The sequence below is a fragment of the Schistocerca nitens genome, chromosome 1 (assembly GCF_023898315.1).
Source record: "Schistocerca nitens isolate TAMUIC-IGC-003100 chromosome 1, iqSchNite1.1, whole genome shotgun sequence".
In the NCBI taxonomy this organism is placed as follows: domain Eukaryota; kingdom Metazoa; phylum Arthropoda; class Insecta; order Orthoptera; family Acrididae; genus Schistocerca; species Schistocerca nitens.
The window spans coordinates 225,113,471-225,136,094 of NC_064614.1; the positions used below are offsets into that span (position 1 = coordinate 225,113,471).

The 22,624-nt window shown below is 42.7% G+C and overlaps 2 protein-coding genes and 1 pseudogene across 2 annotated transcripts in view; 1 reads left to right on the forward strand and 2 right to left on the reverse strand.

Annotated features, from left to right (window-relative positions):
- LOC126238404 (translation initiation factor IF-2-like) overlaps window positions 1–22,624 on the reverse strand; it is a 234,864-nt gene that overhangs the window by 153,635 nt on the left and 58,605 nt on the right. The gene's annotated exons all lie outside the window — the stretch shown is intronic.
- LOC126238564 (WAS/WASL-interacting protein family member 3-like) overlaps window positions 1–22,624 on the reverse strand; it is an 87,777-nt gene that overhangs the window by 43,860 nt on the left and 21,293 nt on the right. The window lies entirely within an intron of this gene.
- LOC126205821 (5S ribosomal RNA) lies at window positions 13,506–13,623 on the forward strand (annotated as a pseudogene).

Below are 22,624 nucleotides of genomic sequence, written 5' to 3' on the forward strand. Positions count from 1 at the left end.
GTGTAAGACCTGATTTCTTGAGTTACATCATCGAAATGGGTTGGTGTTTCTAAACGATTGGCTAACTCAAGGTGTGTTTTGTACAGCTGAAGATTAAGCTGCTGTTGTTTCGCATGTAGGAAACTAATTTCTTCTTCTAACCAAATAATTTCTACTTTTCATTTGGCTACTTGTGCTGCAGGTGACTCGTTGTTTTCATTTACTTTTACAAAGCCAGGTGTTATGCTATTACTTAGACAGATTTTGTTAAACCTGATGTTGAGAATATTTTTATGGTGTTGCACTGTTGTATTCTTGAATTTGTTGTAGAGCTTCGTGGGAAATTGGTTGGCTTTGAGATACCCGTTTTACTAACGTTTGAAGCTCCTCTTCTCGTTTTCCGTGTTTGTAATCTAATAATTGGGTTATTTTGGGAATCAACCTTTATTCAAACATAATTAGTTTATTTTTATATTTCCCCAGACATGTTTCGACACCAACGTGTCATCTTCTGTGGGTTAAATTTTTATTTTCTCTAAAGTATAATATCACATCTGTAATAATTTAACTACTGTAGGCCTAAGAAATACAATATATGCAATTTGCTTCGTTTTGTCTGGACACTCACCTAAAATTACATCGCTAATTGAACTGTATTATTAAACATCGATTTTAGTGGTCATTTTCGTCATTTTTTTGACAGCATGTCACCTGTAAACTAGCCACGAAAAAAAATATTGCGTATTTGTGGAGAGCTGTTTCGAGGTTAGAGGTTATGTACGTTTCTGTGCTTACATTTTCCGTCCTGTTTCGTGTCCCTGGTTGGTGTCTCAATCAACTAGTTAGTGCATTGCTTTCACTCAGTTCTTCGTAAATTTCCACTCACTACTTCACCTCACACACACTTACTCAAAATGTGGCGAAATGTGATCTGAAGTCGCTTCTGGAAATACACTCAGTGAGATGTGTTATGTTATTGGCGTTGCTCACTTGTTCATCTTTGGTCATGTATGTGTTATGGCGCTGATTTTGAATGTGTGTGTATGTGTGTGTGTGTGTGTGTGTGTGTGTGTGTGTGTGTGTGTTTGTGTGTGTGAGAGAGAGAGAGAGAGAGAGAGAGAGAGTGTGTTCCAAATAGTATTTTGTTGTACAGTGTTGTATTTTCATTGAGGACTCTCTTTTCCTGTATTATTGCCTTTTGTATGTGGTAGTTCTCCTCTACTGTGAGCTTTCTCTGAGAATCTTAAGATCAGTCTCCATGCTTTTTGGGTGGTGGTTTTCTTGTATTAGATGGTCTGGAAAATCGTAGAAAACCTGAACACAGAAACAAAATACATAATAAAGCAAGAAGAAAAGTTGGAGAACCCACATTTCAATGCCAACTTGACACGGGAACTTGTAGCAGAAGAGAGAAGGAGAAAAAGACACACATCGTCTCAAAAACAAAAACAACAGAGCAAAATATAAATACAAAACTGAACAAAAAACTCCAATATCACAATGCATTCACCACCAGAGCAGACAAAGGGAACACACTGGTACTGATGAAAGAGGCAGAGTACATCAACAAAACAGAAGAATTTATAGAACAGATCAACATTATCAAGTTACTCAATGATACATTACTACAGAAATTATACACTTTCACAGACAAAAGAAACCTAAAAAATACCAGTGAACTGGTAGAAAAGGTAAAAGATATAAACATACCACCAACAGCAACCCTGTTATCTTTTGACATCACATCCATGTACACAAATGTGCCAGTAGAAGAAACAATCAGCTTTGTTAAAAACCAGCTGCAATATCAAGAGGACATAACAAGTACACACATAGATGAAATAGAAGCCACCCTAAAGATTATAACAGAACAAAACTACTTCACTTTCAATAAAGAGTTCTATCTGCAAAAAGATGGCCTATCAATGGGCTCACCCATCAGTGGTCTGATTGCAAACATTTTCTAAACCACAATGTAAGCAAAATATTCAGTGTAATCATACATCCAAACCAGTACAAGATTATATACTGGTACTGATATGTAGATGACATCATTTGCATGGTTGATGAAACACATACCCGAATAAAACAATTACACAGTGACATAAATACAGTTGACCCAAAAATAAAATTCACCATTGAGACAGAACAGGAAATGAAACTTAATTTCTTACACATTACCAAACATGGAATCAACAACAAACATAATTTTTGAATTTTCAGGAAGCTTACAGCCACAAATACAACCATTCACATCAACTCCAACCACCCACAAGCACATAAATTCTTAAGATCCAGGTACATGCTACACAGGCTCAACAGAACTTCACTGGACAAACTCAACTACACACAGGAACTAAATACAATGCACAGAGAGAATGGGTACAACACACAAATGATAAACAAACTGAACAACAGAATTAAAACACAAATTAAAAGAGAACAAACCGTCAACAAATCACCAGCCACAACAGAGAACCACGAACGCAAGCTCCAGACAAACACAGGATACCAGGAACACCCTACAAAGAGTTCAGTGTGGCACACACTAACATACAGCAAAAAACAACGTACACAGGGTTGGAAACATACTGAAGAAACAAGGGCTATCAATATCATTCCGCACAAATAACACAGTACAGAAGAATGTAAGATCTAAGGGCACCTCTGCAGACAAATTCTCCAAAGCTGGAATGTATCAGTTAACCTGCGGTTCATGCTAGTCGGCCTACATAGGCCAAACATGCAAAAATTTCAAAACAATGTACTCCGAACACCTCAGAGCCCTAAGAAGTGATAGTACACACTCCACTTTTGCAGACCATCTAATACGAGAAAACCACCACCAAAAAAACATGGAGACTGATCTTAAGATCCTCAGAGAAAGCAACAGTCTCTATCAAAAACTGACAATAGAGGAGCACTACCACATACAACAAGCAATAACACAGAGAAAGTGAGTCTTCAATGAAAATACAACACTGTGCAACAAAATACTGTTTGGAACACCAATGAACTATACAAAGGTGACTCCCTACAAAAAACACAACAGAAAAAAAGAACTTCCGTTTTCTTGGTACTCTCCCCACCCCTCTTTCCATCAGAAATAGGCAATAATTTTTCTTCATGGCTAGTTTGCAGATGACATGCTGTCAAAAAAACGACGAAAACGACCACTAAAATCGATGTTTAATAATACAGTTCAATTAGCGATGTAATTTTAAGGTTAGTGTCCAAAGAAAAGGAAGAAAATTTCAAATATTGTATTTCTTAGGCCTACAGTAGTTTAATTATTACAAATGTGATATTATCCTTTACAGAAAATAAGAATTCAACCCACAGAAGACGACACATTGGTGTCGAAAACATGTCTGGGGAAATATAAAAATAAGCTAATTATGTTTTCATAAGGCTGATTCCCATAATAACCCAGTTTTCAAATCGCAAACACGAAAGAACGAGAAGAGGAGTTTTAAACCTTAGTAAAATGAAATAATCGAATTTTCCTGAAAGTGTTTAACATGTTTGTCTGTGCATGTACAGCACATTTAGCGATTTACAGCACATTTAGCGATTTCCGTCCCATTCGGATATTTCCTTCGTGGTGCGTCGTTTTTTTTTTCTTAGTGTGTATTTTCTGTCGATTCTGTTCCACAGCTCCGATAAATTTGAATGACACCACTGAATGGCATTCTATAACACTGAAGCTGCATTTATAAGTAATCGCTAATAGCCGATCGGTATCGGTCGAAATCCATTTCCCAGCACGGCTTGGGTTAACAGCAAGAGTTTGGACTGAAGTGACGTCAAAAAAGGAGTACAACGTCATAAGAATCTCTGTATAAGGAATGAACGAGCAAAACAACTAAAACGAGCACACGGGCTTATAATCCCAATTGCAGATTGATTATATAACGAATTCCAGGGGCAACATAAGTTTGATTTACAGTATTCATATATTTATTGACGTAATTTAAAAATTTAATACGCATTCATAATCTACTCATTAAGATGTATAACGTTAAAAGTTCAACACTTAGACCAGGTTCTCATTCAAAATCCTCGAAAATTCGATTTCTCTGTAATTGTATTTTTGAAAGTTTTGTGTGTCTAGAATGTTGGGAACAACCGGTTTTTTTGTCCGTTCGTTACAAAAGTTTCTACAGACCATTATTCGAAGCAGTGTCATTACCGCCGTGTGACGCTCTCAGCCGGAGACGCTGGGCTCAAGTGGAAAACTTGTCATGCCGTGACGCACGTTCACAGAATGATTTATATTGCAGTATGCATGCAAACATATTCACCGAAAAAGCTGACGAACAACGTGCGCAGGCTGCCGAACGCAGCACATCCAGCTCATCCAGAGCGGCTTTTCTAGCCAAGAAGAACGAGGGAATAGCTCTCCAGGTACATTTCGAGTTGGAGGAAGTGCACATAAATGGTCCTGGAATCGCAGACTAAACATAAGTAACGAAAACAATTTTTGGGTTAAATTTTGTTTAAAATTGGTGAAAACGTAATTTTGGGTCCGCCATGTGGGATAGGTTAGTTTTAATTTTGAAAACGTAACTTCAGATTCGTGTTCGGCAACATCAAAACTATGTAACAAGAACTAGTTCATGTAAATTGAACTAATAATAGAAACTGAAGTTTTCCCTAAACTTTAAACAGGATTTTTACAAACTGCGTGCAACATAAAATAAAAACGATGCAATCTATGAACTTCTACCATTGACCCCGAAAAGCACAAAGCGTATAACTTTGCTTCCGCCGTTTTGGCGATAGGTGGCGACAACGGTAAGTAGCGGTCGAAAGAAACAGATCGCAGACGTCAGGCAGTTAGCTTGGATCTCGGTCAACATAACCTCATAGAAACATAGTCGATTTGTGTCTGTATGATGAACTTGTTCTTGATTGAAAATGTCAGTTTACGAGCCTAATTCTCGTCATTTGCAGGAGGTGTTACTGTTTGACGAAGAAAACAGCAGCTGAGTCTCATACAATGCTGTCAAGTACGTATGGTAAGGACGCTATTAGTGAAAGAACGTGACGTGAGTGGTTTTAACGCTTCAAGAACGGTGATTTTAACGTCGTAGACCGGCATACTGGTGGAAGAGAGAATGTTTTCGAAGATGCAAAGTAGAGACATTGCTAAGTGAAGACTCACGTCAAACTCAAGAAGAATTGGCACGACTAGTGGGAGTGCCACAGCAAGCCATTTCAAACCGTCTCAAGGCTATGGGCATGATTCAGAAAGAAGGAACTTGGGTCCCGTGTGAGCTGAAACCAAGAGACGTTGAACAGGGTTTGTGTGTTTGTGAACAGTTGCGTCAGAGGCAAAAACGGAAGGTATTTCTGCATCGCACTGCGGACCGAGGACGAAAAATTGGTTCATTACGATAACCCTAAACGCAAAAAATCTTGGGGATATCCCGGCCATGCTTCAGCGCCGACGGCCAAACCGAATATTCACGGCTCGAAGATCATGCTCTGCATTTCATGGGACAAGCTCGGCGTCGTGTACTATGAGGTGTTAAAACCAAGTAAGACAATCACAGATGCTCGTTATCGAACGTAATTAATGCGTCTGAGCAGAGCATTACAAGACAAACAGCTGCAATACAGCGAGAGGCAAGATAAAGTGATTTTGCAGCACGGCAAGGCTGCTCGACCCCACGTTGCAAAAGAGGTCAAAACGTACTTGGAAACGTTAAAACGGGACGTCCTACCCCACCCGCCGTATTCTCCAGACATTGCTCCCTCTGACTATCACCTGTTTAGATCAATGCCGCGTGGCCTGGCTGATCAACACTACCTATCTCATGAAGAAGTCACAAATAGGATCGAATCGTGGATCGCTTCAAAAGATGAACAATTTTTTCGACGCGGAATTCGTACACTGCCCGAAAGCTGGGAGAAAGTGGTGGCCAGCGATGGAAAATACTGACCACAATCTATTGGTTATGAACTGTAGATTAAAACTGAAGAAACTGCAAAAAGGTGGAAATTTAAGGAGATAGGATCTGGATAAAATGACTAAACCAGAGGTTGTACGGAGTTTCAGGGAGAGCATAAGGGAACAATTGACAGGAATGGGGGAAAGAAATACAGTAGAAGAAGAATGGGTAGGTCTGAGGGATGGAGTAGTGAAGGCAGCAGAGGATCAAGTAGGTAAAAAGACGAGGGCTAGTAGAACTCCTTGGGTTGTTGTTGTTGTGGTCTTCAGTCCTGAGAATGGTTTGATGCAGCTCTCCATGCTAATCTATCCTGTGCAAGCTCCTTCATCTCCCAGTACCTACTGCAACCTAGATCCTTCTGAATCTGCTTAGTGTATTCATCTCTTGGTCTCCCTCTACGATTTTTACCCTCCACGCTGCCCTCCAATGCTAAATTTGTGATTCCTTGACGCCTCAGGACATGCCCTACCAGCCGATCCCTTCTTCTTGTCAAGTTGTGCCACAAACTTCTCTTCTCCCCAATCCTATTCAATACCTCCTCATTAGTTCCGTGATCTACCCACCTAATCTTCAACATTCTTCTGTAGCACCACACTTCGAAAGCTTCTATTCTCTTCTTGTCCAAACTACACTCCTGGAAATTGAAATAAGAACACCGTGAATTCATTGTCCCAGGAAGGGGAAACTTTATTGACACATTCCTGGGGTCAGATACATCACATGATCACACTGACAGAACCACAGGCACATAGACACAGGCAACAGAGCATGCACAATGTCGGCACTAGTACAGTGTATATCCACCTTTCGCAGCAATGCAGGCTGCTATTCTCCCACGGAGACGATCGTAGAGATGCTGGATGTAGTCCTGTGGAACGGCTTGCCATGCCATTTCCACCTGGCGCCTCAGTTGGACCAGCGTTCGTGCTGGACGTGCAGACCGCGTGAGACGACGCTTCATCCAGTCCCAAACATGCTCAATGGGGGACAGATCCGGAGATCTTGCTGGCCAGGGTAGTTGACTTACACCTTCTAGAGCACGTTGGGTGGCACGGGATACATGCGGACGTGCATTGTCCTGTTGGAACAGCAAGTTCCCTTGCCGGTCTAGGAATGGTAGAACGATGGGTTCGATGACGGTTTGGATGTACCGTGCACTATTCAGTGTCCCCTCGACGATCACCAGTGGTGTACGGCCAGTGTAGGAGATCGCTCCCCACACCATGATGCCGGGTGTTGGCCGTGTGTGCCTCGGTCGTATGCAGTCCTGATTGTGGCGCTCACCTGCACGGCGCCAAACACGCATACGACCATCATTGGCACCAAGGCAGAAGCGACTCTCATCGCTGAAGACGACACGTCTCCATTCGTCCCTCCATTCACGCCTGTCGCGACACCACTGGAGGCGGGCTGCACGATGTTGGGGCGTGAGCGGAAGACGGCCTAACGGTGTGCGGGACCGTAGCCCAGCTTCATGGAGACGGTTGCGAATGGTCCTCGCCGATACCCCAGGAGCAACAGTGTCCCTAATTTGCTGGGAAGTGGCGGTGTGGTCCCCTACGGCACTGCGTAGGATCCTACGGTCTTGGCGTGCATCCGTGCGTCGCTGCGGTCCGGTCCCAGGTCGACGGGCACGTGCACCTTCCGCCGACCACTGGCGACAACATCGATGTACTGTGGAGACCTCACGCCCCACGTGTTGAGCAATTCGGCGGTACGTCCACCCGGCCTCCCGCATGCCCACTATACGCCCTCGCTCAAAGTCCGTCAACTGCACATACGGTTCACGTCCACGCTGTCGCGGCATGCTACCAGTGTTAAAGACTGCGATGGAGCTCCGTATGCCACGGCAAACTGGCTGACACAGACGGCGGCGGTGCACAAATGCGCGCAGCTAGCGCCATTCGACGGCCAACAACGCGGTTCCTGGTGTGTCCGCTGTGCCGTGCGTGTGATCATTGCTTGTACAGCCCTCTCGCAGTGTCCGGAGCAAGTATGGTGGGTCTGACACACCGGTGTCAATGTGTTCTTTTTTCCATTTCCAGGAGTGTATTTATTGTCCATGTTTCACTACCACACATGGCTACACTCCATACAAATACTTTCAGAAACGACTTCCTGACACTTAAATCTATACTCGATGTTAACAAATTTCTCTTCTTCAGAAACGCTTTCCTTACCATTGCCAGTCTACATTTTATATCCTCTCTACTTCGACCATCATCAGTTATTTTGCTCCCCAAATAGCAAAACTCCTTTACTACTTTAAGTGTCTCATTTCCTAATCTAATTCCCTCAGCATCACCCGACTTAATTCGACTACATTCCATTATTCTTGTATTGCTTTTGTTGATGTTTATCTTATATCCTCCTTTCAAGACACTGTCCATTCCATTCAACTGTTCTTCCAAGTCCTTTGCTGTCTCTGACAGAATTACAATGTCATCGGCGAACCTCAAAGTTTTTATTTCTTCTCCCTGGATTTTAATACCTACTACAAATTGTTCTTTTGTTTCCTTTACTGCTTGCTCAATATACATATTGAATAACATCGGGGACAGGCTACAAACCTGTCTCACTCCCTTCCCAACCACTTCTTCCCTTTCATGCCCCTCGACTCATATAACTACCATCTGCTTTCTGTACAAATTGTAAATAGCCTTTCGCTCGCTGTATTTTACCCCTGCCCGCTTTAGAATTTGAAAGAGAGTATTCCAGTCAACATTGTCAAAAGCTTTCTCTAAGTCTACAAATGCTAGAAACGTAGGTTTGCCTTTCCTTAATCATTCTTCTAAGATAAGTCTTAAGGTTAGTATTGCCTCACGTGTTCCAACACTTCTACGGAATCCAAACTGATCTTCCCCGAGGTCGGCTTCTATCAGTTTTTCTATTCGCTTGTAAATAATTCGTGTTAGTATTTTGCAGCTGTGACTTATTAAACTGATAGTTCGGTAATTTTCACATCTGTCAACACCTGCTTTCTTTGGGATTGGAATTATTATATTCTTCTGGAAGTCTGAGGGTATTTCGCCTGTCTCGTACATCTTGCTCACCAGGTGGAAGAGTTTTGTCTCTGACTGGCTCTCCCAAGGCCGTCAGTAGTTCTAATGGAATGTTGTCTACTCCCGGGGCCTTGTTTCGACTCAGGTCTTTCAGTGCTCTGTCAAAATCTTAACGCAGTATCGTATCTCCCATTTCATCTTCATCTGCATCCTCTTCCATTTCCATAATATTGTCCGCAAGTACATCGCCCTTGTATAGACCCTCTGTATACTCCTTCCACCTTCCTGCTTTCCCCTCTTTGCTTAGAACTGGGTTTCCATCCGTGCTCTTGATATTCATACAAGTGGCTCTCTTTTCTCCAAAGGTCTCTTTAATTTTCCTGTAGGCTGTATCTATCTTACCCCTAGTGATATAAGCCTCCACATCCTTATATTTGTCCTCTAGCCATGCCTGCATAGCCATTTTGCACTTCCTGTCGATCTCATTTTTGAGACGTTTGTGTTCCTTTTTGCCTGCTTCATTTACCGCATTTTTGTATTTTCTCCTTTCATCAATTAAATTCAGTATTTCTTATGTTACCCAAGTATTTCTACTTGCCCTCGTCTTTTTACCTACTTGATCCTCTGCTGCCTTCACTACTTCACCCCTCAGAGCTACCCATTCTTCTTCTACTGTATTTCTTTCCTCCGTTCCTGTCAATTGTTCCTTTATGCTCTCCCTGAAACTCTGTACAACCTCTGGTTTAGTCAGTTTATCCAGGTCCCATCTCCTTAAATTTCCACCTTTTTGTAATTTCTTCAGTTTTAATCTACAGTTCATAACCAATAGATTGTGGTCAGAGTCCACATCTGCCCCTGGAAATGTCCTACAATTTAAAACCTGGTTCCTAAATCTCTGTCTTACCATTATATAATCTATCTGATACCTATTAGTATCTCCAGGATTCTTCCAGGTATACAACCTTCTTTTATGATTCTTGAACCAAGTGTTAGCTATGATTAAGTTATGCTCTGTGCAAAATTCTAACAGACGGCTTCCTCTTTCATTTCTTAGCCCCAATCCATATTCACCTACTATGTTTCCTTCTCTCCCTTTTCCTACTGTCGAATTCCAGTCACCCATGACTATTAAATTTTCGTCTCCATTCACTACCTGAATAATTTCTTTTATCTCATTATACATTTCTTCAATTTCTTCGTCATCTGTAGAGCTAGTTGGCATATAAACTTGTACTACTGTAGTAGGCATGGGCTTCGTGTCTATCTTGGCCACTATAATACGTTCACTATGCTGTTTGTAGTAGCTTACCCACACTCCTATTTTTTTATTCATTATTAAACCTACTCTTGAATTACCCCTATTTGATTTTGTATTTATAACCATGTATTCACCTGACCAGAAGTCTTGTTCCTCCTGCCACCGAACTTCACTAATCCCCACTATATCTAACTTTAACCTATCCATTTCCCTTTCTAAATTTTCTAACCTACCTGCCCAATTAAGGGATCTGACACTCCACGCTCCGAACCGTAGAATGCCTGTTTTCTTTCTCCTGAAAACGATGTCCTCTTGAGTAGTCCCCGCCAGGAGATCCGAATGGGGGACTATTTTACCTCAGGAATATTTTACCCAAGAGGACGCCATCATCATTTAACCATACAGTAAAGCTGCATGCCCTCGGGAAAAATTACGGCTGTAGTTTCCCCTTGCTTTCAGCCGTTCGCAGTACCACAACAGCAAGGCCGTTTTGGTTAATGTTACAAGGCCAGATCAGTCAATCATCCAGACTGTTGCCCCTGCAACTACTGAAAAGGCTGCTGCCCCTCTTCAGGAACCACACGTTTGTCTGGCCTCTCAACAGATACCCCTCCGTTGTGGTTGCACCTACAGTACGGCTATCTGTATCGTTGAGGTCGTTACTCCTTGGGTAACAGAAGAAATATTGAATTTAATTGATGAAAGGAGAAAATATAAAAATGCAGTAAATGAAGCAGGCAAAAAAGAATCCAAACGTCTCAAAAATGAGATCGACAGGAAGTGCAAAATGGCTAAGCAGGCATGGCTAGAGGACAAATGTAAGGACGTAGAGGCTTATCTCATGAGGGGTCAGATAGATACCGCCTACAGAAAAATTAAAGAGACCTTTGGAGAAAAGAGAACCACTTGCATGAATATCAAGAGCTCAGATGGAAACCCAGTTCTAAGCAAAGAAGGGAAAGCAGAAAGGTGGAAGGAGTATATAGAGGGTCTATACAAGGGCGATGTACTTGAGGACAATATTATGGAAATGGAAGAGAATGTAGACGCAGATGAAATGGGAGATATGATACTGCGCGAAGAGTTTGACAGAGCACTGAAAGACCTGAGTCGAAACAAGGCCCCATAAGTAGACAACATTCCATTAGAACTACTGACGGCCTTGGGAGAGCCAGTCCTGAGAAAACTCTACCATCTGGTTCAAATGGCTCTGAGCACTATGGGACTCAACTGCTGTGGTCATAAGTCCCCTAGAACTTAGAACTACTTAAACCTAACTAACCTAAGGACATCACACACATCCATGCCCGAGGCAGGATTCGAACCTGCGACCGTAGCAGTCGCACGGTTCCGGACTGCGCGCCTAGAAGCGCGAGACCACTGCGGCCGGCTCTACCATCTGGTGAGCAAGATGTATGAGACTGGCGAAATACCCTCAGACGTCAAGAAGAATAAGATAATTCCAATCCCAAAGAAAGCAGGTGTTGACAGATGTGAAAATTACCGAACTATCCGTTTAATAAGTCACAGCTGCAAAATACTATCACGAATTCTTTACAGACGAATAGAAATACTGGTAGAAGCCGACCTCGGGGAAGATCAGTTTGGATTCCGTAGAAATATTGGAACACCTGAGGTAATACTGACCCTACGACTTATCTTAGAAGAAAGATTAAGGAAAGGCAAACCCACGTTTCTAGCATTTTTAGACTTAGAGAAAGCTTTTGACTGGAATACTCGCTTTCAAATTCTAAAGGTGGCAGGGGTAAAATACAGGGAGCGAAAGGCTATTTACAATTTGTACAGAAAGCAGATGGCGGTTATATGAGTCGAGGGGCATGAAAGGGAAGAAGTGGTTGGGAAGGGAGTGAGACAGGGTTGTAGCCTCTCCACGATGTTATTCAATCTGTATATTGAGCAAGCAGTAAAGGAAACAAAAGAAAATTTCGGGGTACGTATTAATATCCATGGAGAAGTAATAAAAACTTTGAGGTTCGCCGATGACATTGTAATTCTGTCAGAGACAGCGAAGGACTTGGAAGAGCAGTTGAACGGTATGGACAGTGTCCTGAAAGGATGATATAAGATGAACATCAACAAAAGCAAAACGAGGATAATGGAATGTAGTCGAATTAAGTTGGGTGATGCTGATGGAATTAGATTAGGAAATGAGACACTTAAAGTAGTAAAGGAGTTTTGCAATTTGGGGAGCAAAATAACTGATGATGGGCGAAGTAAAGAAGATATAAAATGTAGACTGGCAATGGCAAGGAAAGCGTTTCTGAAGAAGAGAAATTTGTTAACATCGAGTATAGATTAAGCGTCAGGAAGTCGTTTCTGAAAGTATACGTATGGAGTGTAGCCATGTATGGAAGTGAAACATGGACGATAAATAGTTTAGACAAGAAGAGAATAGAAGCTTTCGAAATGTGGCGCTACAGAAGAATGCTGAAGATTAGATGGGTAGATCACATAACTAATGAGGAGGTATTGAACAGAATTGGGGAGAAGAGGAGTTTGTGGCACAACTTGACAAGAAGAAGGGACCGATTGGTAGGACATGTTCTGAGGCATCAAGGGATCACCAATTTAGTATTGGAGGGCAGCGTGCAGGGTAAAAATCGTAGAGGGAGACCAAGAGATGAATACACTAAGCAGTTTCAGAAGGATGTAGGTTGCAGTAGGTACTGGGAGATAAAGAAGCTTGCACAGGATAGGGTAGCATGGAGAGCTGCATCAAACCAGTCTCAGGACTCAAGACCACAACAACGATACATGTGTAACCAATTTGTTTCATTAAAGCCTCAAATGTTGGGGAAAAACGGCGGAAGCAAAGTTGTACACCTTGTAAACACTTTTTTGGGTGGTTATGCCTAAAATATATCAAATTTGTTAATACTAACAACCTTTTATAAAGAGTGAAACAAACCCTCAATAATCGAACTCAAAAGTTCGAGTTTGCACCATATCATTAAATTTAAGGTTATTTCATTGTGGTTAGACATAAGCTCCCATAAATTTAATGTAGTGTCGACTGATGTTATCCTTTTTTTATTTCAGATAACTCCAGAGGGACTACACTGCACACAATCTGCGTACTTCAGACTCGCAGGCCCTTGATCGAATCATAATTACGGGCGTCATTTTGTTTTTTTTTGCTTTTGTATAGAAAATCTGAAATAAAGTTCACAGTACGATCAATCATAGTCCAAAACAGATCCTTCGTATGCCTTTTCAACGTCTCAAAAAATTTCCAAACTTTGCCTACTTTTTGCTCATTTGAATAGGAACCTCGCCTTAAGTTAGAAAGGCAACGGTCTTGCCGCAGTGGATACACCGGTTCCCGTCAGATCACCGAAGTTAAGCGCTGTCGGGCGTGGCCAGCACTTGGATGGGTGACCCTTTGGGCAGCCATGCACTGTTGCCATTTTTCGGGGTGCACTCAGCCTCTTGATGCCAATTAAGGAGTTACTAGACCGAATAGTAGCGGCCCCGGTCAAAGAAAACCATCATAACGACCGGGAGTGCGGTGTGCTGACAACACGCTCCTCCTATCCGCATCCTCAGCTGAGGATGACACGGCGGTCGAATGTTCCCGATGGGCCACTTGTAGCCTGAAGACGGAGTGCTTAAGTTAGAAACTGTTTATACGTATTGAGGCAGTGGGTCTCACGGCATGCATACTATCCAAACTACATGCATTTATTTGAGGATGGCCGGCCGTTGTGACCGAGCGGATCTAGGCGCTTCAGTCTGGAGCCGCGCGACCGCTACAGTCGCAGGTTCGAATCCTGCCTCGGGCATGGATGTGTGTGATGTCCTTAGGTTAGTTAGGTTTAAGTAGTTCTAAGTCTAGGGGACTGATGACCTCAGATCTTAAGTCCCATACTGCTCAGAGCCGTTTGAACCATTTGAGAATGACAGTACTTAGCAACTTCCAACAAACATTACGCATCGTACGACACAAGTTGCATCGAGCAACCAGCACTACGTGCTGCGTGAGGCGACAGCTTACGTATTGGCGTTGTATCGCTGTCGTCCCAGCGTGAACCAGTAATGTCGATTCCACTATGTTTCTATGCGCTCCACCAACGCGGGTTGCTTCTGTGTCTCATCCCGAGTAGCAACGCGTATCAAATTGCATATCGTATCGCTTCAGTGAGAACCGCGCCTGACTGTTGACGAACAAAGAGTACTTTTATATGGGAAAATGAGTGCCGCAGCAACTGGCAATATACATTACCCCATGCTCTCTTCCTTAACGCAGAAAGCGAGGATCGCGAATAGTGCCGATAGGAAGACAGTAAACCACCTAATGAAGCAACCTCGTACAGGTCAATAACGCTCCTAAACTGTGTGCAGAAAGTGCAGGAAAGGATGTTCACAACTTGTTTCCCAAAACAAATTTTGGTTTTCAGAGGAGAAATGGCGCGGACGAAACACTTAAAAATTATCAACAGAAACAGAACAGCAACAGAAACAAAACGTACGATAGTGTCAGCTTACTTATGCTGGCTGCCAAAATACGGAGGCAGAATATTCCCGGTATCTTCGCGAGCAGTTATCCACTTTTTTTTCCCGTCGATCATTGGCAGTACGAAGTAGAAATGGCTCTGCGAGGCCAAGGATGACAAGCATAGGGCTGCCCCAGGGATCAATTATCTCGCCCCTACTTTTCAGTTTATTTATGTTGGACCTACACAATAGCTTTGCCACAAAATGTATCAGCTTTACAGTATGCTGATGGCCTGTGTATATATTTTGCTGGTGACACCTTCCTGTTGGCTTGCAGAGGATGGATCAAAATATGTCTAGAGTACAAAAGTAGGTGGAAAGTTTTCGGATCTACTCCTCACCAGACACTTCATCCCACAGAGACTCTGAAGCTTGGGCTACACAGACTACCAGTCAGGACAGTAGTCAACTATCTTGGCTCTACATCGACCACAAACATCGGTGGAAGACATATATTACAGAACCTGTCGCAAACTAAGTTTGCTAATATACTGCGAGCTGTCATGGGTGCGAACTAGCGAACGGATGTGGTTTGGTACGTCCATGCATCTTTTTTTAGGTCAGCTCTGGACGCTTGTCTGACGATTAGACAGATGTGAGTACAAGCCACTTAAGAAATGCTTGGGTGCAATCCAGTGCATATCGACTAATGCTCGTTGAGTTGAAGTAAATGGGTCTCTCTTACATCTACGTCGCCAATACTTGAATGGGAGATTTGAACTCAAACAGTAACAGTTCGCACAATTTGAGATATTACATATCGATACGGCAGTGATTCACGTCCACATACTGGCTAAATAAAAGTCTTTCTCACCTTGTTGCCCCATATACTCGTACGAGGTGAGTCAATAAAGTAATGAGACTGATTTTCTTTATAAGATGTGGCAGCCCTGCAGGCTTGCGTAGGCACGTATGTCCTTGACCTTGGTCTATAAGCTGCTTTTAGTCCAAGCGGCACAACATCGATGCAACTGCTCAGTCGTGAGTTGTACTGTAATAAGTTAACACGCGTTTGTGTATCTCGTCACGGAAATGGAACCGCATATTATTGCGCAACGGTATGCCATTCCTTTTTGCGTTAAATTGGGTGAAAACGCGACGACAACTTACGGTAAGCTTTAGAAGGCTTTTGGAGAGGAGGTTATGTCAAGAGCTCCAGTTTTTCGTTGGCATAAAATGTTTAGTGAAGGCAGAACGAATATTGAAGATGAAGACCGCAGTGGACGACCATCAACCTCACGGGTGGATGTCAACTTGGCCAGGGTGCGTGAACTCGTACGATCTGATCGAAGTTTATTCGTGAAAATGATTGCAGAGGAACTGGACATCAGTCGAGAAACGGTTCGTCTAATAATAATCGAAGATCTTGGTATGAGAAAGATTTGGGCAAAAATGGTCCCCAAAAATCTCACACCACAACAGCGAGAAACACGGAAAAATGTGGCAGTCGATCTGTTAGAGCAAACGGAAATCAATCCAGAATTGTTGAGCCATGTTATCACTGGTGATGAAAGTTGTTTTTTTCAGTACGATCCAGAGACAAAACGCCAAAGTTGGCAATGGTGCTCAAAGGGATCACCCAGACCGAAAAAAACTCGCATGTCAAAGTCAAAAGTGAAATGCATGCTTGTGTGCTTCTTTCATTCCAAGGGAATTGTTAATAAAGTGTGGGTGCCACCTGGACATACAGTTAACCAATGCTACTACAAAGAAATTTTAGAAAGACTTCGTAAAAGAGTTCTTCGTGTCCGTGCCAACATTCCTGATAATTGGATTCTGCATCACGATAATGCGCCATCCCATACTGCTTTGTCAGTACAGCAAATTTTAACCTCAAAACAAATTTCAGTACTACCATAGCCATCTTATTCACCAGATATCGCTCCAAGCGACTTTTTTCTATTTCCAAGAGTCAAAATGGCGGTCAAGGGACACAATTTTCAACAAAACATGATGTCGAAAAAGTTGTGACGAGGGTCTTGGAGGATATTACAGAAGATGAGTTCCAGAAATGTTACCATCAATGGCAGAAGCGCTGGAAAAAGTGTGTGCAATCAGAAGGGAACTACTCTGAAGTAGACAACACTAAACTTGACTAAAACGGTAAGCAATATTTTTTTTGTCGCACCTCGTAGGTACGTATACTAGTCGATTTCTCGAACGAAGCGTGTCTACATAACGATTACTGTGCTTTGAAACAGACAAAAGAACCAGTATACTGGAACCACAAGTTGTCTTTGAGCTGGACTTTGTGGTTATTCAAATAACTGCATTTTGACAGAGGACTCCTCCAAACATAGCAACGCAAGATTCATCTACACCAACGCTTAGAAGAATGAAGATGAATGTGGTTTTACTTACTGGGATCGCAGATGTCGTATTGGAATGAAATTCGAGCTCCCTAAGGAACTCACGTTTGCGGCAGCGGAGCTTCTGGCTACCCTTCGAGCCCTTGAGTGCGCCGAGAAGCACTTAGGTTCTGAGTTCCAGATCACCGCTGGAACTATTAAGACACCAGCAAAGCGGAAAAGTAAACCATCCAATAGCGTATTACATCAAGAATCTGATATTGCAGATCACAAATAGGAAGCAGGAAGTTTCCACGTGTTGGGTAATGTACTCTATGGCACACCTGGAAATGAAACAGTGGGCAAGCTAGCCCAAGCAGCTTGTATGATGGAGCGAGGGGACACGTGGAATCATTGAAACGTTATTAAATCAACAATCAGAGAGAAGTGGAGCATATAATGGAAAAGACCTCCAAATAAAATGGCAATATGAAGCCTTTGCTGATTCCGAACTTCTGGCACTAGAAAAATCGATGCTCCAGAAGATCACGAACACTATATAAGGCGTCATACATTCAACAATGGTTGTTACAGACAGCATCTACATCGTATTGGTCTGGTCGAATCCCCACTGTGCGACTTTGGTGACGAAGAGGATGACAATATCTTTTTTTGGCTGAAGGAACAGAAATAACGCTACAAGCCACCCCCTACAACGTCTGATCACCATCGGTTGCTGTTTGCCGATATGTGTCACTGCACTGGTCTGCTTCAAAGACTTCGTCTTTTATATGCCTTTTTCTTGGAAGAGCAAGTCAATTTCTCTAATATGATTATACTGTACATTTATGTCTATGATGATATGAAAAGTATAAATCTAACGTATACCATGCTCTTCAACGTGTTAATCTTTTTATGTTATGATGATGCCTGTACGACCTGCTGAGGTGCCAAAATAAATAAAAAATATAAATAAATAAAAGCCCACAGAAAACTATGTTAGGTAATAATTTCAGTTGCGTTTTAAATGTTACTGATCAATATCCAAACTTAACACTTCCAAACTTCAAAGTTTCAGCCGTCATAAAGACGCTCACTGGGATCCATGACACGTGAAAACCAAGAAAAGCATCGTTACCGACTTATGTCTAAGTAACAAATGGATCAGCAAGCAGGCTGGTTAGAATTTATGTAACAGGGCCCTTCAAAACATTGCTACTCTCGCCTTCTTTGAGCACTGCTGTCAAATGGCAGACTCTCATATCAAGCTGCTATTACAGCAGATCAAATCCACAAGATGTACGTGGAAGCTAAATGTCAGTATACTATTGATCAGAGAATTAGAACATAATTTAACTACATAAGGCGGACTTGTACAAAAAAAGTGTCGAAGTATCATAATCCACTGGTCTGGTGGGCAAAACTGGCAAACCCGAGGATTAGGAAGTTTTTAATACGCTTTTCAAGCCATGAATTATATGTCTGATATACAGACTAATAATGTGAGAGACAAAGTATTAATAAAGTTAAGACTAAACTTTCAAGTAAGAAAACGCAACAGCTGGATGGTCTTAACAGCCAAAGTAATAAACGAGGATGAGTGAGAACAAATATCCTTGCACCATCTATTAGGACACAAAAAGGAGGTATCAACAGATAGTAAAAGAAATACAAACTGAGGAAGGAAAGTTAGTAACAGAGCGCAAAAGTATGTTAAAAGAAGTACATGCAGATGATATTACCGATAGTAAGGACGCTTTTGATCTTTTGAGACGTTCAACGAGCAAACTCGACGCAGTTAATCGTAATCGGTCACTAAGCAGCCCCTCCACGGAGGAAGAGACTCTTCAATCAATAAGACGAAAATAAGGAGGGGAGTCACAGTGCTGAGGTGAAATACCCGTCGAATTTTATACGAAATTTTGGGAGACGATAACACGGCATATCACCCATGTCATGAACTTATCTGGACAAACCACGACATGCTGTGATATTTTAAAGAAGGACTAAAGTTGTGCTAATCCCAATACGACGACGACAAACATTTATCTCAGTTCGAACCCATCTCCCTTTTGAACTCTTATAATGAAATGTTATGTGGAGCACTGAAGATTAAATTGAATCACGTGAAGAAAAAAATCATATCAGACAACTGGACAAGCACTGTTCCCAGGAAACCTACACTACACGCAGCAACTGATTATAAAATCTTGATACGGGCAACGTACACAATTTAAGCGAGTGCAGCAAAATACTAACGCGAATTCTTTACAGACGAATGGAAAAACTGGTAGAAGCTGACCTCGGGGAAGATCAGTTTGGATTCCGTAGAAATGTGGGAACACTTGAGGCAATACTGACCCTACGACTTATCTTAGAAGAAAGATTAAGAAAAGGCAAACCTACGTTTCTAGCGTTTGTAGACTTAGAGAAAGCTTTTGACAATGTTGACTGGAATACTCTCTTTCAAATTCTGAAGGTGGCAGGGGTAAAATACAGCGAGCGAAAGGCTATTTACAATTTGTACAGAAATCAGATGACAGTTATGAGTCGAGGGGCATGAAAGGGAAGCAGTGGTTGGGAAGGGAGTTGAGCAAGCAATAAAGAAAACAAAAGAAAAGCTCGGAGTAGGTATTAAAATCCATGGAGAAGAAATAAAAACTTTGAGGTTCGCTGATGACATTGTAATTCTGTCAGAGACAGCAAAGGACTTGGAAGAGCAGTTGAACGGAATGGACAGTGTCTTGAAAGGAGGGTATAAGATGAACATCAACAAAAGCAAAACGAGGATAATGGAATGTAGTCGAATTAAGTTGGGTGATGCTGAGGGAATTAGATTAGGAAATGAGATACTTAAAGTAATAAAGGAGTTTTGCTATTTAGGGAGTAAAATAACTGATGATGGTCGAAGTAGAGAGGATATAAAATGTAGACTGGCAATGGCAAGGAAAGCGTTTCTGAAGAAAAGAAATTTGTTAACATCGAGTATAGATTTAAGTGTCAGGAAGTCGTTTCTGAAAGTGTTTGTATGGAGTGTAGCCATGTATGGAAGTGAAACGTGGACGATAAATAGTTCAGACAAGAAAAGAATAGAAGCTTTCGAAATGTGATGCTACAGAAGAATGCTGAAGATTAGATGGGTAGATCACATAACTAATGAGGAGGTATTGAATAGGATTGGGGAGAAGAGAAGTTTGTGGCACAACTTGACAAGAAGAAGGGATCGGCTGGTAGGACATGTCCTGAGGCATCAAGGGATCACAAATTTAGCATTGGAGGGCAGCGTGGAGGGTAAAAATCGTAGAGGGAGACCAAGAGATGAATACACTAAGCAGATTCAGAAGGATATAGGCTGCGTAGGTACTGGGAGATGAAGAAGCTTGCACAGGATAGGGTAGCATGGAGAGCTGCATCAAACCAGTCTCAGGACTGAAGATCACAAAAACAACAACATAGATTTTACATGTAAAGCTTACGCAGATGATGTCAGAGTAGCAGTAAAGGACGAAGAAAATCTGACGAAAGTTATAAAAATAGTGGAAAATTTCAGCGATGTATCATGTGCTAAACTTAATATTCACGGGGCCAGTAATCTTATGTTAGGAAAGGGCATAAGATTAACCAACTATAGTGGATTTCAGGAGAATGAGGGGCATAAAACACGGGGTATCGACGTGTGCAGCGACCCTCAAAAATGGCAGCAAGCAATTAGAGAAAGATTTTAGGATTGGTTACGAGGAAACTGAAGGAATATGCTGATAGAGGCCTTTCATTACTCCAAGACGTAAAGGTTGTTGACAATCATATTTTGGCTCAACCATGGTATTTGGCACAGATAGTGCCTGTATTTAAACAAATTGTAAATCGGATGAAATCTGGAACAGGATGGTTGTCTCTTCTAGTTGCGGAAATCCTACAGCTGTGGTCGCATCCCGCACTTCTGCCGCCAAACGCCTCGATCTTGCCATTGCTCCTTATTCCCTTCTGTTCCTCTTCTCTCCATCGCTTCTTGGGTATCCCTTCGGCATTCTTCTCGTCGTGTTTCTGTTTTTCTTCTTTCAAGAGACTGACTTGAAAGTGCTCTCTTTGGTTATTCGCCTTCATCTATTCTTTTGACATGCTCTAACCATTCTAGTTTCCTTTCTTCTATTCACTGTCGGAAAAAAATTAGTAAATCTGGAAAGGGTCGATTTTGATCGGATGACGGTATTTGCCACCTGGGGGTAGTAGATGTACTGATAACTGTCTCAACGTTGTCTACCGTTTAATAAGGAATGCTCACAGCCAGAAGGCTCAGTGTGCTGCAAACGTTTGTAGCAAGCGGACAACAGCCAACTGAGAGAGTTTGAAAGCGGTCAAATTGTGGCCATCCGAACGGCGGGTAGTCCGTTCGGAGGACTGCTGCACAAGTTGGACGTGCTGCGTCACTTGTGCAATGATGCCGGTATCAGTGGCCACGTGAACATTCTCACACCAGTAGACGAGTTTCTGGACGTCCACGCAGCACAAACGCCCGCCAGGATCGTCATAATGTATGGGCAGCAGTGGCATATCGTACAACTACCACAGCGCAGATAAAAAGGATTGTGAGCCCAGACATGTCAACACCAACTGTTGCGTATTGGTTGTCAGTAATGGGATTACAGACTTGCACACCTCTAGAAAGTCTTCCACTCACGCCACAGCATCGACGGACACTGCTCGACTGGTGCCACCAGACCATCAAAGGATCACTTGGAAGAATGAATGGCGCGGAGTAGTCTTCAGTGATGAAAGCGGATTCGGCTTGCACGCAAGTGATCGTCGTTTGGGCATACGACGTAGACCTGGTTGAGTGCTGTCTCCTAGAGCGCATTCGTCCAAGACAAAATGGCTCCACCCAGATCTTACGGTATGAGGTGATATAAGCAACAACTGTCGTTCGCATGTGGTGCTTCTGGAGGGTAAGCTAACCAGCGCTCAGTACGTGCCAAATGTTGTTAGACCTGTTCTTTTGCCGTTCTTGCAACAGGAAGGTGATGTTTTGTTCTAACAGGATAACGCCCGCCCAAACACACTACCCGTGAAACTCAATGTGCTCTGCAAGACGAGCAACAACTTCCTTGGCCAGAACGATCCCCGAACTTGTCTGTAATCGAGTACATGTGGGATACGATGGGACGAGAAGTTACTCGTGCGATTCGTCAGCTAACAACTCTTACAGAACTACGTGAACCGATCGAGCAGGTGTAGAATGACGTATCCCAAGACAGTATTCGTCATCTGTACGATGGACTGTATGTTAGAGTCAGCGCCGGCCGCGGTGGTCTAGCGGTTCTGGCGCTGCAGTCCGGAACCGCGGGACTGCTACGGTCGCAGGTTCAAATCCTGCCTCGGGCATGGGTGTGTGTGATGTCCTTAGGTTAGTTAGGTTTAAGTAGTTCTAAGTTCTAGGGGACTTATGACCTAAGATGTTGAGTCCCATAGTGCTCAGAGCCATTTTTTTGTTAGAGTCAGCGCCTCCACTGCCGCCTGTGGAGGCTACACCGCGTAATAATAAGGGCGTTTGCCGGCCGGGGTGGCCGACCGATTCTAGGCGCTTCTGTCTGGATCCGTGCGACCGCTACAGTCGCAGGTTCGAATCCT